At 40.8% G+C, this 13,121-nt stretch overlaps 1 long non-coding RNA gene across 1 annotated transcript in view; it reads left to right on the top strand.

The window, feature by feature from the left end:
- Positions 1-13,121, top strand: part of LOC129176959 (uncharacterized) — a 30,743-nt gene that overhangs the window by 11,490 nt on the left and 6,132 nt on the right. The gene's annotated exons all lie outside the window — the stretch shown is intronic.

Here is a 13,121-nt window from a genome sequence, read left to right as displayed (position 1 = left end):
GAATCTTTGCCCCAATCAAGACTGAATCAGTGCCTGAGGCGTGTGTGTGTGTGTGTGTGTGTGTGTGTGTGTGTGTGTGTGTGTGAGAGCTCATTTCTAATGTTCAGCCATGCATGATTTCAGCAAAATGGAAGCCGTCAGAGTGGCCACAAAGTGAATTAAATGTGCATATTTTTGTAACAAGGCTTTCATTTGAACAGGCGTGCATGTTTGTGTGTGAGAGAGCTATTTAGTAGGCACAGATTTTAGTTCTCATGGTAAAAAAAAAACAAAAAAAAAAACACACGCTTTACTTCGCCCTCTACTGGTAAAAGCAATGTTTGTCAATTGTCACACAGCGTGTAGGTCCAACAAATAAATAATCCGTTCAAGTGTCAAACTTACGATAAACCTTTAAGGTTGTTTCATCATTCTTAATCGTCATACAAGTGTAAGATGAAGTCAACCAAAACCAGTAAAACACTAACTTCAATGACCAAAGCATCGAAGGTATGTTGCCTCTCTGCATTTTTAATAGAAATAATCCGTTCCAGGGTCAAACTGTAGCTATTGTTAAGCCTTCAGTAACTGATCACGCTCACAGGCTGACATATCCCTGCTGTGTACATCATGGAGTGGTTGCCAGTCAAACAAAAGGGTGAGTGTAAAAATATGGGAGGCATTTCTACGCATTCATTTTCTATTCTGATTATCCTTCAGTGGTCAGTGTTACAGATGAGCTAGAGCCTACCCCGCCAGACTTTTAGCAAGAGGTGGGGTGCACCCTTGACTGATAGCCACTCAATTACAGGTGTCATAAAGTAGTAACTTTAGTAAGTATCTTTAGCGATTCATGTCCTACTGCTTATCCTTTTCATGGTCACAGATTGTGGGTGCCTATCTGCTGACTGGGCGGGGCTTCTTAGCTGTCAAACAAGTGAAAAAATAAGTTAAACACTTGTATTCATTCATTTGTTTTCTTCCATTTGTTCAGGGCCCCAGGTGAGCTCAAGCCTATCCCAGATAACTTTTGGGCTGGTCGCCAGTCAATTACAAGACTTCATAACCTGTCCTGCAAGAGTAAAAATAAGTTAGCCACTCTGATTCTGCGTAACCTATTTAGGGTCATGATTGAACTGGAGCCTATCCCAATCGATTGTAGGCTGGTCCAGTCAATTATACAGCTTAATTATAGAGTGTAAAAATAAGATAAACACTTTTATGCATTCATTTATTCATTTTCTATACCGCGTATCCTGTTCAGGGTGACGGGTGTGCTGAAGCCTATCCCAGCTGACATTTGTGTCAGGTGTCAAGTGGCAGGTGGCAGCCTCGACTAGTAACCAGTAAATTGCAGGGTCTCTTAAATGGCATGCAAGTAAAAAAATAAGTTAATCTTTTTTTTTTCATTCATTAATGATTTATACTGATTGTCCTGTTCAGCGTTGCTACTGAGCTGGAGCCTATCCCAGCTGACTTTCGGAGCAAGGGTCAGGGTACGCCATCAATCACACTTATGCAAGTCTCAAAATAAGTTAACCACTTTTATTCATTCATTCATTTTCTATACTGCTTAGTCAGATGAGCCGGAGCTTATCCCAGTTGACTTTCAGGTGACATCATGGACTGATTGCCAGTCAATTAGAGGTCTTCTTACATGTCTTACAGGTGTACACTTCTCTTGTCTTGTCTTATCAAATGCGTTCTGAATGCAGAGATACACAGTACCTGTCAAAAGTTTAGAAACACTTTCTCATTCAAGATAACGCAAAATTGTCTCTCAAATTTTGTCGAAAGTTCAGAGGCACTTTTTCGTTCAATAGAATGCGGGAGTGTCTCCAAAATTTTGACCAGTACTGTACCTGCAAAAGCTCAAAGACACTTTTTCATTACATACAATATAAAAGTGTCTTCATACTTTTGACTGGCGCTAGAAGTGATAATAGCATAATAGTAAAATAAGCAATTGTTTTTCCGGTGCAGATGATGCACACATTTGTTATTGGAGGAATGCCCAGCTAACCCAGCAACTACACCAGACCTTCCTGTCCCACATAGGGGAAGAAAGCAGAGGCTTAAAGTGTTGTTAAAAAGTTATTTGCCCTCGAGGTTAGTGGCTGGCACATGATTCACCAAGACTTAAGTGTGTGGAGGCTGCACGCACATGCATACACACATTTTTATGCCATTAGTCTGATAGTGAGCAGAGTGCCCGCAGGCCTTCAAAATCCCACACGTTAGCCATTTTCCAAGCAAATGGAGCCCATTCATGATGAGGGTCCTGGCACTGGGGTGTTGAAAATACGCATCAGATGTGACAAACCAGCAGGGATGTTTGGATATACTCTGGACCAAAAACAGGAAGAGACATGTTGAGAAGAGGAAGAGCTTTTTTTGTGTCATACTTACTTTTTCCGGATCCGGCCGCACGGTAGTGGTTAGCACATTGGCCACACCGTGAGGAGATCTGGAAGATCTGCGTTCAAATATCTGTTTGGGCATGCAAACTCCACACAGAGATTCAAACTCCTGACTGCCTGGCCAACATGCTAACCACTAGGCCTAATGCTGCCAGAACGATATGAAATTATAAATACACTCACTTTATTGCACAAATGTACATCCTCTCTTCAAGACAAACTTTTTCGTAGAGTGTGGGCTACTAGTAGTAGTACTACTAGTACTGTTGTGGTAGTATTTGATTTTATTTGAATAAAAATGATGATAGTAGCATTAAAAAAAAAGATACTGAGAGTAGCATCAGTCCATCCATTTTCTATGCCGCTTATCCTCACTAGGGTCACGGGGGTATGCTGGAGCCTATCCCCGCTGACTTCGGGCGACAGGCGGGGTACACCCTGGACTGGTCGCCAGCCAATCGCAGACTAGGAGTAGCATTTCATTTTAATAGTATTTGTACTAGCGGTTGTAGTAGTATTCATTCTATAGTAACAAAATTGATAGAAGCATTTCAATTTATTTTACTAAAAATGACAGTATGCTAGTTTATATGCAATATTTTATTTAAATAAAAATAATAGTATTTTATTGTTATGAAAAGATATTAGTTGTATATGGTAGTTTTTTTTATTTTAATAAAATTTATAGTAGTAGTAGTTTTTAATTTTTAATAAAAATGATAGTAGTATTATTTTATTTTATGTCATGAAAATCAAACGGCCGCACGGTGGCCTAGTGGTTAGCATGTTGGCCACACAGTCAGGAGTTCGAATCTCCATTGGGCATCTCTGTATGGAGTTTGCATGTTCTCCCCTTTTCTCCGGGTACTCCGGTTTCCTCCCACATTCCAAAAACATGCATGTTAGGTTAATTGGAATTAATTGGAATTTTGAATGTGAGTGTGAATGGTTGTTTGTCTATATGTGCCCTGTGATTGACCGGCGACCAGTCCTGGGTGTACCCTTCCTCTCGCCTGATCTCAGCTGGCATAGGCTCCAGCATACCTGCGACCTTAGTGAGGATAAGCGGCATAGAAAATTTATGGATTATGAAAATCCTACTTGTAGTATTTTTATTTTAGTAAGTGGTTAATGGTTATGGTGGTGATCTTTTGATTTTATTTCATACAAGGACAGTTTCCTTACAATTAGTAGCTATTATTCATTCATTCATTCATTTATGAATAGCTATTATATGGCATGTTTGTTTGGTTTATAAATGTATAGGTGTTAAAATAAGTGCTGTTGTGACTGGATGCTGTGGAAATGATGATGCTGAATTGATGGTGTGCCAAGTAAATGATATGTTGTCATGACTACATAATGCACGTGAACCTGCAAACAGTAGTGTAGCTAGTTGATGGTGGCAAGCCAAAAAGTACCTTTTATAACCACGCCCCTCTTATAGCCCATGGTTATGTCAGAGAGTGGGCTGCATTAGGGAAAGTGCTGAAGCTGCTCTGGAGCCTGACTCATTGTGTGCCCTGCAGGGGTGCACAGTTGGAGGCCAGAATAGACGATCAAATATTAGCTTTGGCAGATTCCAGTACTATGCTTTGGCGAGAAGAGCTCAAATGTGGAGTGTGGCATCCATCGGCTAATAGATATTAACAATGGAAATGACTTGAATATGAATATACTGTACAGGACAGTGGTGCACTGTTGTAAGGGCCTAGTCATTTGGCAGGTAAACAACCAAGGGGCACATCTTCTTTTTGTGTCTTTGCTCATGCAAACTGTGTAGTGTACATGCACGTGTGTTGTTTCAGCGGGGTCATTCAAGGCAATGAAACAGACGAGCTCCACATTGCTTTTTATGTGGTTTTTTTGCGTGTGTGTGATGCCGCCAACAATGTAGAGTACCAATGTTGGCAAAGAGGAAAAGTGTGATGATAACCAAAGAGCAGGAAAACGAAAGGTATAGCAACACACGCTAGCGGTAGCTTAGGCTAAGTTCACACTGCAGGGTATGATGCCCAGTTCTGATTTTTTGTTGGTATTACCAAAAAAAAATTTGACTTGTTAATGTGAAAGCAAAGCTTCAAGTTACATGCATGTCCAAAAGCACGACGTCAGACGCATTTCTGTGTGTTTACGGAAGTAAAGATTGCCGCGGTGTGTGCTTTTGTGGCAATTTCAAGGATTTTGTGCAATGGGATTGAATCATTTCTTGACTAAATGATTCCACTTAGGAGAGAATTTTGGCAATGGCAGTTTGTGTAATCTTGCTGCGACGTCTTCCGAGGAGCGTGCAGGTGACAGGAGCCACTTCACTGACACTTTTTAAAAATAATTTTCAACTGACAAGTAGAACTTTTGTCAACATCGGTGAGTACCTTTATCCAAGTCTTGCACGGCAAACCACGCCTTTCGATAACATATAGGTCGGACATATGCCACCTGACTGTTCAGACTGCAGTAAATCGGCTCCATATCAGATTTATATGTACACAAGAAAGAGGCCTGAGTTGCATTTGAAAAAATCTGAATTGTACTGTTCACACTGACATGAAAAAATAAAATACAGGTCACATATGAGGAAAAAAATTGGAATTGACCTGCAGTGGTTTGGGTTCTCAGTACAATATGCTGAAAGCAACAAAAATAGATGACAAACATTGCATAGTCTGCTGTGTCTAGCATCTACCGTGCGAGTTATTGGTCTGGTCACACTTATACGACTACTTTACGTTTTACATGCAGTGGTCAACTTTGTTTTTTATACTTTTATGACAGTCTACGCATCTGTCACGCATTATCAAACGGTGGGTAGTTCTATTTCTAAGTGTAGTTTTAGCTTCTTTTTACACTTGTATGACAGAATGTCAAAAGTTGATTTTAAATGAATTAAGACTGGTGTGTTTTTATATATTGGTAAGTGGTTAACTTATTTATACGCCTGAAGACAGCCGATTACCTTGGATTTTTACAGTTACAAGATTATCTGTACAGTGAATAGAGTGGATTAACACAGAACACTATAGAATGGATTCATTCACTGGATAACACTGGTATTTTGATGACCTAACAATTTGTTAACGTAGGTTTTACACTTGAAAAAGAGATAATAATGTCAAAATGCCACTTAGAAATGTTTGTACAGTTCATAAAGGTTTTATAATGGCCTCAATTTAAGCCTGGAACATATTTCTATTTTCCTATGGGGAAAAATGTTTGTTAAATGAAGACTGGGTTTTTAATGTATTAGTAGGTGGTTAGCTTATTTTTACATGTTCGTTAGAGTTAATGTTAAAATGTTACTTTTAAAACTGTGTGTACAGTTAATAAAGATTTTATGATTTTTGTCCCTGGAAAAGATGAATTCTATTCTCATTATTTACTGGGCCAATTGTCTCATACATTAGATTCCCTCTGAATCCCCTCAAAACCTCACCATCCATCCCCAAAAGTGGTCAAAAGAGTCATTGGCAGTGAGGGGGAGGGAGACAATGAGGAGGGGGCTGCTTGGGTTACGCTGTGAGGCTCAAATAAAATGTAATCCTATTATATGGTTCCCACTAGAGGGCAACAATAATAAAGGTTTCCCTAATAATGCAAGCAGGCCGAAAAACCCAAATGGAGCACAGCAGCTCCTGCGGTCAAGTGGCCCACTTGTACATATATCCTCTCATTAGGCCCCATTGCTGTCGGGCCAGCAAGCGGCCTCTGAGATGTAGACATGATGGCGAGGCAAGAGTTAAGTCAAACAAATGTGTTTCATCAAAGTGCACTTTGTGCTGCTCTGCATAAAGGAATTGGAGTAGGAGGAGGCATGATGAGGGTGAGGGGGGAACGCGACATATGTGAGGGTGGGAAATTGGAAGCCCTGAGGAAACCAATCAGAACTTGAAACCCCTCCCTTCCTGTGTCGGAAACATTGGGGTCTCAGGTGTGTTTGTGTGTTTTTCTACAACAGCATAGTGGTCTTTATTGTATAATTACCCGTGCGCTAAAGCAGAAGACAACGACGTACCTTCACAAAGACTTAACATGCTAATGACATCAACAAAGTTTGGAAAAAAACAATAACAAAAATGAAAGTACTTGCTAAAACATTTTTGTCATACCATCCATCCATCCATTTTCTATACCGCTTCTCCTCTTTAGGGTCACGGGGGTATGCTGGAGCCTATCCCAGCTGACTTTGGGCGAGAGACGGGGTACACCCTGGACTGGTCGCCAGCCAATGGCAGGGCACATATAGACAAACAACCATTCACACTCCCATTCACACCTATGGACAATTTAGAGTCTCCAATTAACCTAACATGCATGTTTTTGGATGTGGGAGGAAACCGGAATACCCGGAGAAAACCCACGCACGCACGGGGAGAACATGCAAACTCCACACAGAAATGCCCGAGGAGAGAATCGAACCCAGGTCGATCTCCAGACTGTGACTGTGTTGGCCAACATGCTCACCACTAGACCACCGTGCGGCCCTTTTTGTCATTCTGATACTGATATTGTGGTTGATAACTATGATATAGCACACAAAAAAATGGCCACAGGTATGTTTGTCTGACTTGTGTTTGTCTCTGTGCACACTGCAAAGTACACGACCAGTGAGTAGTGACTGCACTTACCCTGGCATGAAAGCCCATGCTTTTATTCTAAGAGTCATACAAGTAAAATAGATCTAGTAAAAAAACATGGATTTACTTACTGAAACTGACAGATCGACTGCAAGATATGATGCATGAAAACCTATATTATTATCCTAACATTCATAATGATACTGCAATCAAAGGCGACCTTTTGGGTTAAATGTTGCATGCTACAACAGATACCACATTAGCTAGCACGTCATAAGCATGCCAGTTATGAATCAACATTTCATTAGCCTAGCACAATGCTTGTGAAATATCACTGTTTACAAAAACTAAAATAAAGTAACAGCGCACATTGTATTACTGGTATTGCTGGAGTTAGTGTTTAAATATAATTGCATTGTTTATATTGTAGGCTGCACGGTGGTCTAGTGGTTAGCATGTTGGCCACACAGTCACAGTCTGGAGGTCGGGAAGATTCTCCCTTGGGCATTTCTGTGTGGCGTTTGCATGTTCTCCCCATGTGCGCGTGGGTTTTCTCCGGGTACTCCGGTTCCCTCCCACATTCCAAAAACATGCATGTTAGCTTAATTGGCGACTCTAAATTGGCCATAGGTATGAATGTGAGTGTGAATGGTTGTTTGTCTATATGTGCCATGTGATTGGCTGGCGACCAGTCCAGGGTGTACCCCGCCTCTCGTCCAAAGTCCGCTGGGATAGGCTCCAGCATGCCCCCGTGACCCTAATGAGGAGAAGCGGCAGAGAAAATGGATGGATGTTTATATTGTACTCCAGAGCCTTTCCTATGATGCAGTAAGGTTCATTTCCTGTACTATGGTTATCGTCACTTTTCTTCTTTGCCATTACTGGCACCATCGTGTGATGGAATCACAAAAAGCACCCACAAAAAAAGCAAAAGAATAAGCAAAACACAACATTTGCAAAAGTCTTCAAACTGTAGCTTTTTTTTTTTTGCATAAGAACCATGTTTTGATGTGCAGGGACATGAAGAAAAAGTATGTGATGTGACGCTGTAATGAATGAGTTATTATACGTCTCACATGCATTCGCTCAAATATTCATCATATGTGACAAGGTGAGTGAAAATATCAATCATATTTGCAACAGTGTGAATTATTAAGTGATTCGATGTAACAAAACCTGCAATAACAAAGTTATTTATCTTTCTGTGTGTGTGTGTGTGTGTGTGTGTGTGTGTATGTGTGTGTGTGTGACAGCATCAGAGTGTCGCATGCCTTCCTGTTCCTGCTCCTCCTCCCTCCAAGCCCAGAGCCGCTCACTCAAGGCACTTTGCAAAATCAAACAATTTCACGCAACTACTGGAGGAGGAAATGAACTAAGCCCAGAGCAATAATAAAATTATACAAATGTTATTACAGAGTCGCCTGCTACTGTCCTACTTTAATTCAAATTTGGACACTCCGGGCGGTGCTGGTGGCACAGACCTTCCTGAATAAATCAACATTAGCTTACGTCTAAATTATTAAGGAAGTGGGAGACTTTCTTGTTTATAGTATAAATTATTGAACAAGTGTTTAGCACAGTTTTTCCTCCACCAATCCCCAAATATTAATTGCTAATGATCTTTAAGGTGTGTGTTTTATCTTTTTGCCCTTTCTCCGCCACGCTGGGAATTGCACATTTTCAAATTCGAAAGTATGAAGAAGTCAGTCTAACTACTCGAGAGAGGATACACGTTAATAAACTTTGCATATATTTGCATGTGCTAATATAGTCCAGCATACTGCTGTGAAAATGCAATGTAATTAAACATGCAGTAGTCACTTCAATAGGTACACTTGCACTGCATACTTGCCTTTAGGTTTTGATTGACATCATCAGAGAGGCCTTCATTTAAAATATGTAGTAGCTAAATAAACATTATTATTTCACTTGTCGTACTGAGAGAGCGACCTTTGTCAATGTTGTTCTTAAAAAAATATATTTTATTTAAAAAAAGAAAAGAATGGCAAGGAGCTACATAAAAGGTGAACTTGGGGCTTTTTTTTCACTTTTCAGCTTTTTTCACTATTTTTAATTAAATTTTTTAAAAATATTTATTTCAGTAAATAATGCCTGGATTATAAAATGGGTGGGCAAGCTCTTTGTCTCACAGGTGACATTGGGTTAGAAAAATTAGGCGGGGGTGCCGTCTATATACAGTAGAGGTGGCATCGAGGAGAATGACATACTGTACTTGCTCACGGTGCAACAAAACGAAAACACAACACATCCATTTCAAGTTAACGTGTCACATAAATCAACAACTAAGCGCTAAACATGACGCATAACTTAAAACTGTTATTTCCCAATGTCCGCAAGGCATGCTGGGTAGTGCAGCTACAACAACAATCTGAACTATGAACAATAAAACATTGGATATCAAAAGTATGTTAACTCCTTGTTTTGACGACCTTCTCAACATATTTTTCAATCTGGCAAAAATGCGGCAAACATGGCAAAATGTTGGGAGAAAGTACCACAAGCTACCCAGCATGCCTTGCGGTGGGAATATATGGGCGTTTTTTGGGAAGGGGTATTACATGTAGCCACGTAGGTAGTTTACATTGTTCATCATGTGTGTTGACATGTTGCTTGTTGTGTCGTTTTTGTGGCTTTTTTGAATCAGCTCCAGATTGCATCTGACTATTTTGGCGACTCAAGCGTTCCACATTAGCACTGCCAGTCCTGTTGTTGGCTACACTTTCCATGTTGAAGGTTTAAAAAAAGACATGTGGAAATGCCCGGTGTGCCGGATGAAGACTGCACCTCGCAGAATTAGGAGGAATTGAGTGTTGGGGATATCGTACATAAAGGGTGTTGAAATAGCGGTGCTGTTGGTGTGTTCAGGTCAGAATCAAGTTATAAAAGAGTGCCAGACTATGCCTCTGGGGGCTCACTTCACTTGCCTCCCGTCTGCTGTCAGAGAGGTGTGGCTTTCCATTATGCGCATGTGTAAATTACGCTGGAAAAAAGTAATGAATTCAATTAGTTGCAGTTGTTAACACATTATTTTTCACAGCTCTATCATCCCGAGTTTTATTTTATATTTTAAATACACTGCTCAAAAAAATTAGAGGAACACTTTGAAAACACATCACATCTAAACTGGGAGAAAAATGATCTTGAATATCTTTCCTGATAATAAGTGGGTGATGTATTAGTAACAAAATGATGCCACATCATTTGATAGAAATGAAAATGATCACCCTATAGAGGGGGGAAATCAAAGACACCCCAAAAATGAAAGTGGAAAAAATGATGCAGCACACTGGTCCATTTTGCCAAAATGTCATTGTAGCAACTCAAAATAATTCTCAGTAGTTTGTGTGGCCCCCACGTGCTTGTACGCATGCCTGACAACGTCGGGGCATGCTCCTAATGAGACTACGGATGGTGTCCTGGGGGATCTCCTCCCAGATCTGAACCATCACTGCGGTACCCGGACGCATGGAGGAGATTCCAGGAGACAGGTAGTTACTCCAGGAGAGCTGGACAGGGCCGTAGAAGGTCCTTCAACCCTCAGCAGGATCGGTATCTGCTCCTTTGTGCAAGGAGGAACAGGATGAGCACTGCCAGAGCCCTACAAAATGACCTCCAGCAGGCCACTGGTGTGAATGTTTCTGACCAAACAATCAGAAACGGTCTCCATGAGGGTGGCCTGAGGGCCCGACATCCTGTAGTGGGCCCTGTGCTCACTGCCCAGCACCGTAGAGCTCGATTGGCATTTGCCATAGACCACCAGAATTGGCAACTACACCACTGGTGCCCTGTGCTCTTCCCTGATGAGAGCAAGTTCAACCTGAGCACATGCGACACACGTGAAAGGGTCAGGAGATGCCGTAGAGAACGTTATGCTGCCTGCAACATCATTCAGCATGACCGGTTTGGTGGTGGGTCAGTGATGGTCTGGGGAGGCATATCCCTGGAAGGACGCACAGACCTCTACATGTTAGATAATGGCACCCTGACTGCTATTAGGTATCGGGATGACATCCTTGGACCCATTGTCAGAACCTACGCTGGTGCAGTGGGACCTGGGTTCCTCCTGGTCCACGACAATGCCCGACCTCATGTGGCTAGTGTATGCAGGTAGTTCCTGGAGGATGAAGGAATTGATACCATTGACTGGCCCCCACGTTCACCTAACCTACACCCAATAGAACACCTGTGGGACATTATGTTTAGGTCCATCCGGCGCCGCCAGGTTGCTCCTCAGACTGTCCAGGAGCTCATTGATGCCCTGGTCCAGATCTGGGAGGAGATCCCCCAGGACACCATCCGTAGTCTCATTAGGAGCATGCCCCGACGTTGTCAGGCATGCGTACAAGCACGTGGGGGCCACACAAACTACTGAGAATCATTTTGAGTTGCTACAATGACATTTTAGCTAAATGGACCAGTGTGCTGCATCATTTTTTCCACTTTCATTTTTGGGGTGTCTTTGATTTCCCCCCTCTATAGGGTGATCATTTTCATTTCTATCAAATGATGTGGCATCATTTTGTTACTAATACATCACCCACTTATTATCAGGAAAGATATTCAAGATCAATTTCCCCCCAGTTTAGATCTGATGTGTTTTCAAAGTGTTCCTCTAATTTTTTTGAGCAGTATATTTTCTGGGGTGAATAATTGTAACCCGCACTGTTTCGCACCGGGGCACAGGAACACAGGACCTTCGCAATGTGAGGCGAGAGCGCTGACCACACGGCCAAAAGCCCGGACTGTCAAGCGCGTGTTCAGCGCAGCTCTTAAGGCAGAGGGAGTGAGGTTTACCAACGTACACTTGCGCAGCCTCACAGGCTGGCATCCGTTGCATAATTATGGTGGCAAGCAGGAGCAAATGTGCATGAATGTCAAAATGCAAAAGCTTTTGCAATGACAAAACTATATTTTGGTTTTTATGATTGTCCATCATTGGCCCTGTCATCCTAGTTTGTTTAGGAATGTTATTGTGTAGGACAAGAAAAGTTATTTTACAATTAACAAAACATAATTTTAATATATGTTAAATCAATATTTTGTTTTTCCCAATGTAGTATATAAAAAAGTATATTTCAATTCAGTAGTATGGTCTCTCGTCAGGTCAAACCTCTAGAACTGCAAATCTATCTCCCAACAATATTAGTCAATTTCCCCATCATTTTCCCCCAAAAAGTGCAACATTACATTTCCTACCAATGTATACACAAAAGGGAGATTAGGAGAGATTTTATTAACATTTTTAATAAAAAAAAATTAATTGGAAAAAGAATTGAGAGTAGCAGGAAAGTGCAGCATTGCGGACATTCATTGACCTATTATACTAGTGAGCAGTAGAAGGCAAGGCTCGTGGCTGCCCTCCCTTGGACGAACCCCTTCATGGTAGCCTTTTTCCTGCACTGGAAGTGATCGTCACTGTGGCCACTGAGTGATGCTGTTGTCGCATTTAGAGCACTTTACATTTGGCGAAACAGTGGAGGCAACCTCAGCAGATCTCGGTTAGAATTTGAGGATTCTAATGTTTATGCAGTAGCGTTTTTGGGATCGCCCCACAATTATTTTTTTCTTGTCACTTATTTTAATGGCAATCATTCATATTACCGTATATTATTGTATTTTCCTATACATTGGTAACTTGCAGAAAGGATTTTTTCAATGTAATTTAAAATATAATTATGAATAATTCTATTGAAAATAATTTTGAATAACCACATTTAACACATTTTTCATTTTTTATATTATGTAATATTTATAAATTTTAAGAGACTATCAGAGGTCATAGCCGACCATGTAGATTTGCTCATACTCTATTCCAATATAAAGTGTGTAGTGCAAATTATTTTTTTTAATAAACAGCTTTGATTTGGAATTTAGATCTTTAAAAGTATGTCAAATTAAAGGCCCTATAATTGTTTTAATATCAATTTTAATATTTAAAATACAGTAAGTGCTTCCATAAACCATTGTAATCTGCCGACCAGTGTAACCTACCCGGCATCCTTAGTCTTATCAATATTTTCAAGTAAAATGGGATGGCAAATGTTAAAATGTGAATATATTTGAAAAACAAAACTTTCTTACATAGAATTCACATCGCACTTCCAGATGAGCTCATTAACAATGTGAC

This window comes from Dunckerocampus dactyliophorus, chromosome 2 (genome assembly GCF_027744805.1).
Source record: "Dunckerocampus dactyliophorus isolate RoL2022-P2 chromosome 2, RoL_Ddac_1.1, whole genome shotgun sequence".
NCBI lineage: Eukaryota > Metazoa > Chordata > Actinopteri > Syngnathiformes > Syngnathidae > Dunckerocampus > Dunckerocampus dactyliophorus.
The sequence above is the reverse complement of the archived record's forward strand: the minus strand, read 5'-3'. Positions and strand labels throughout refer to the sequence as shown.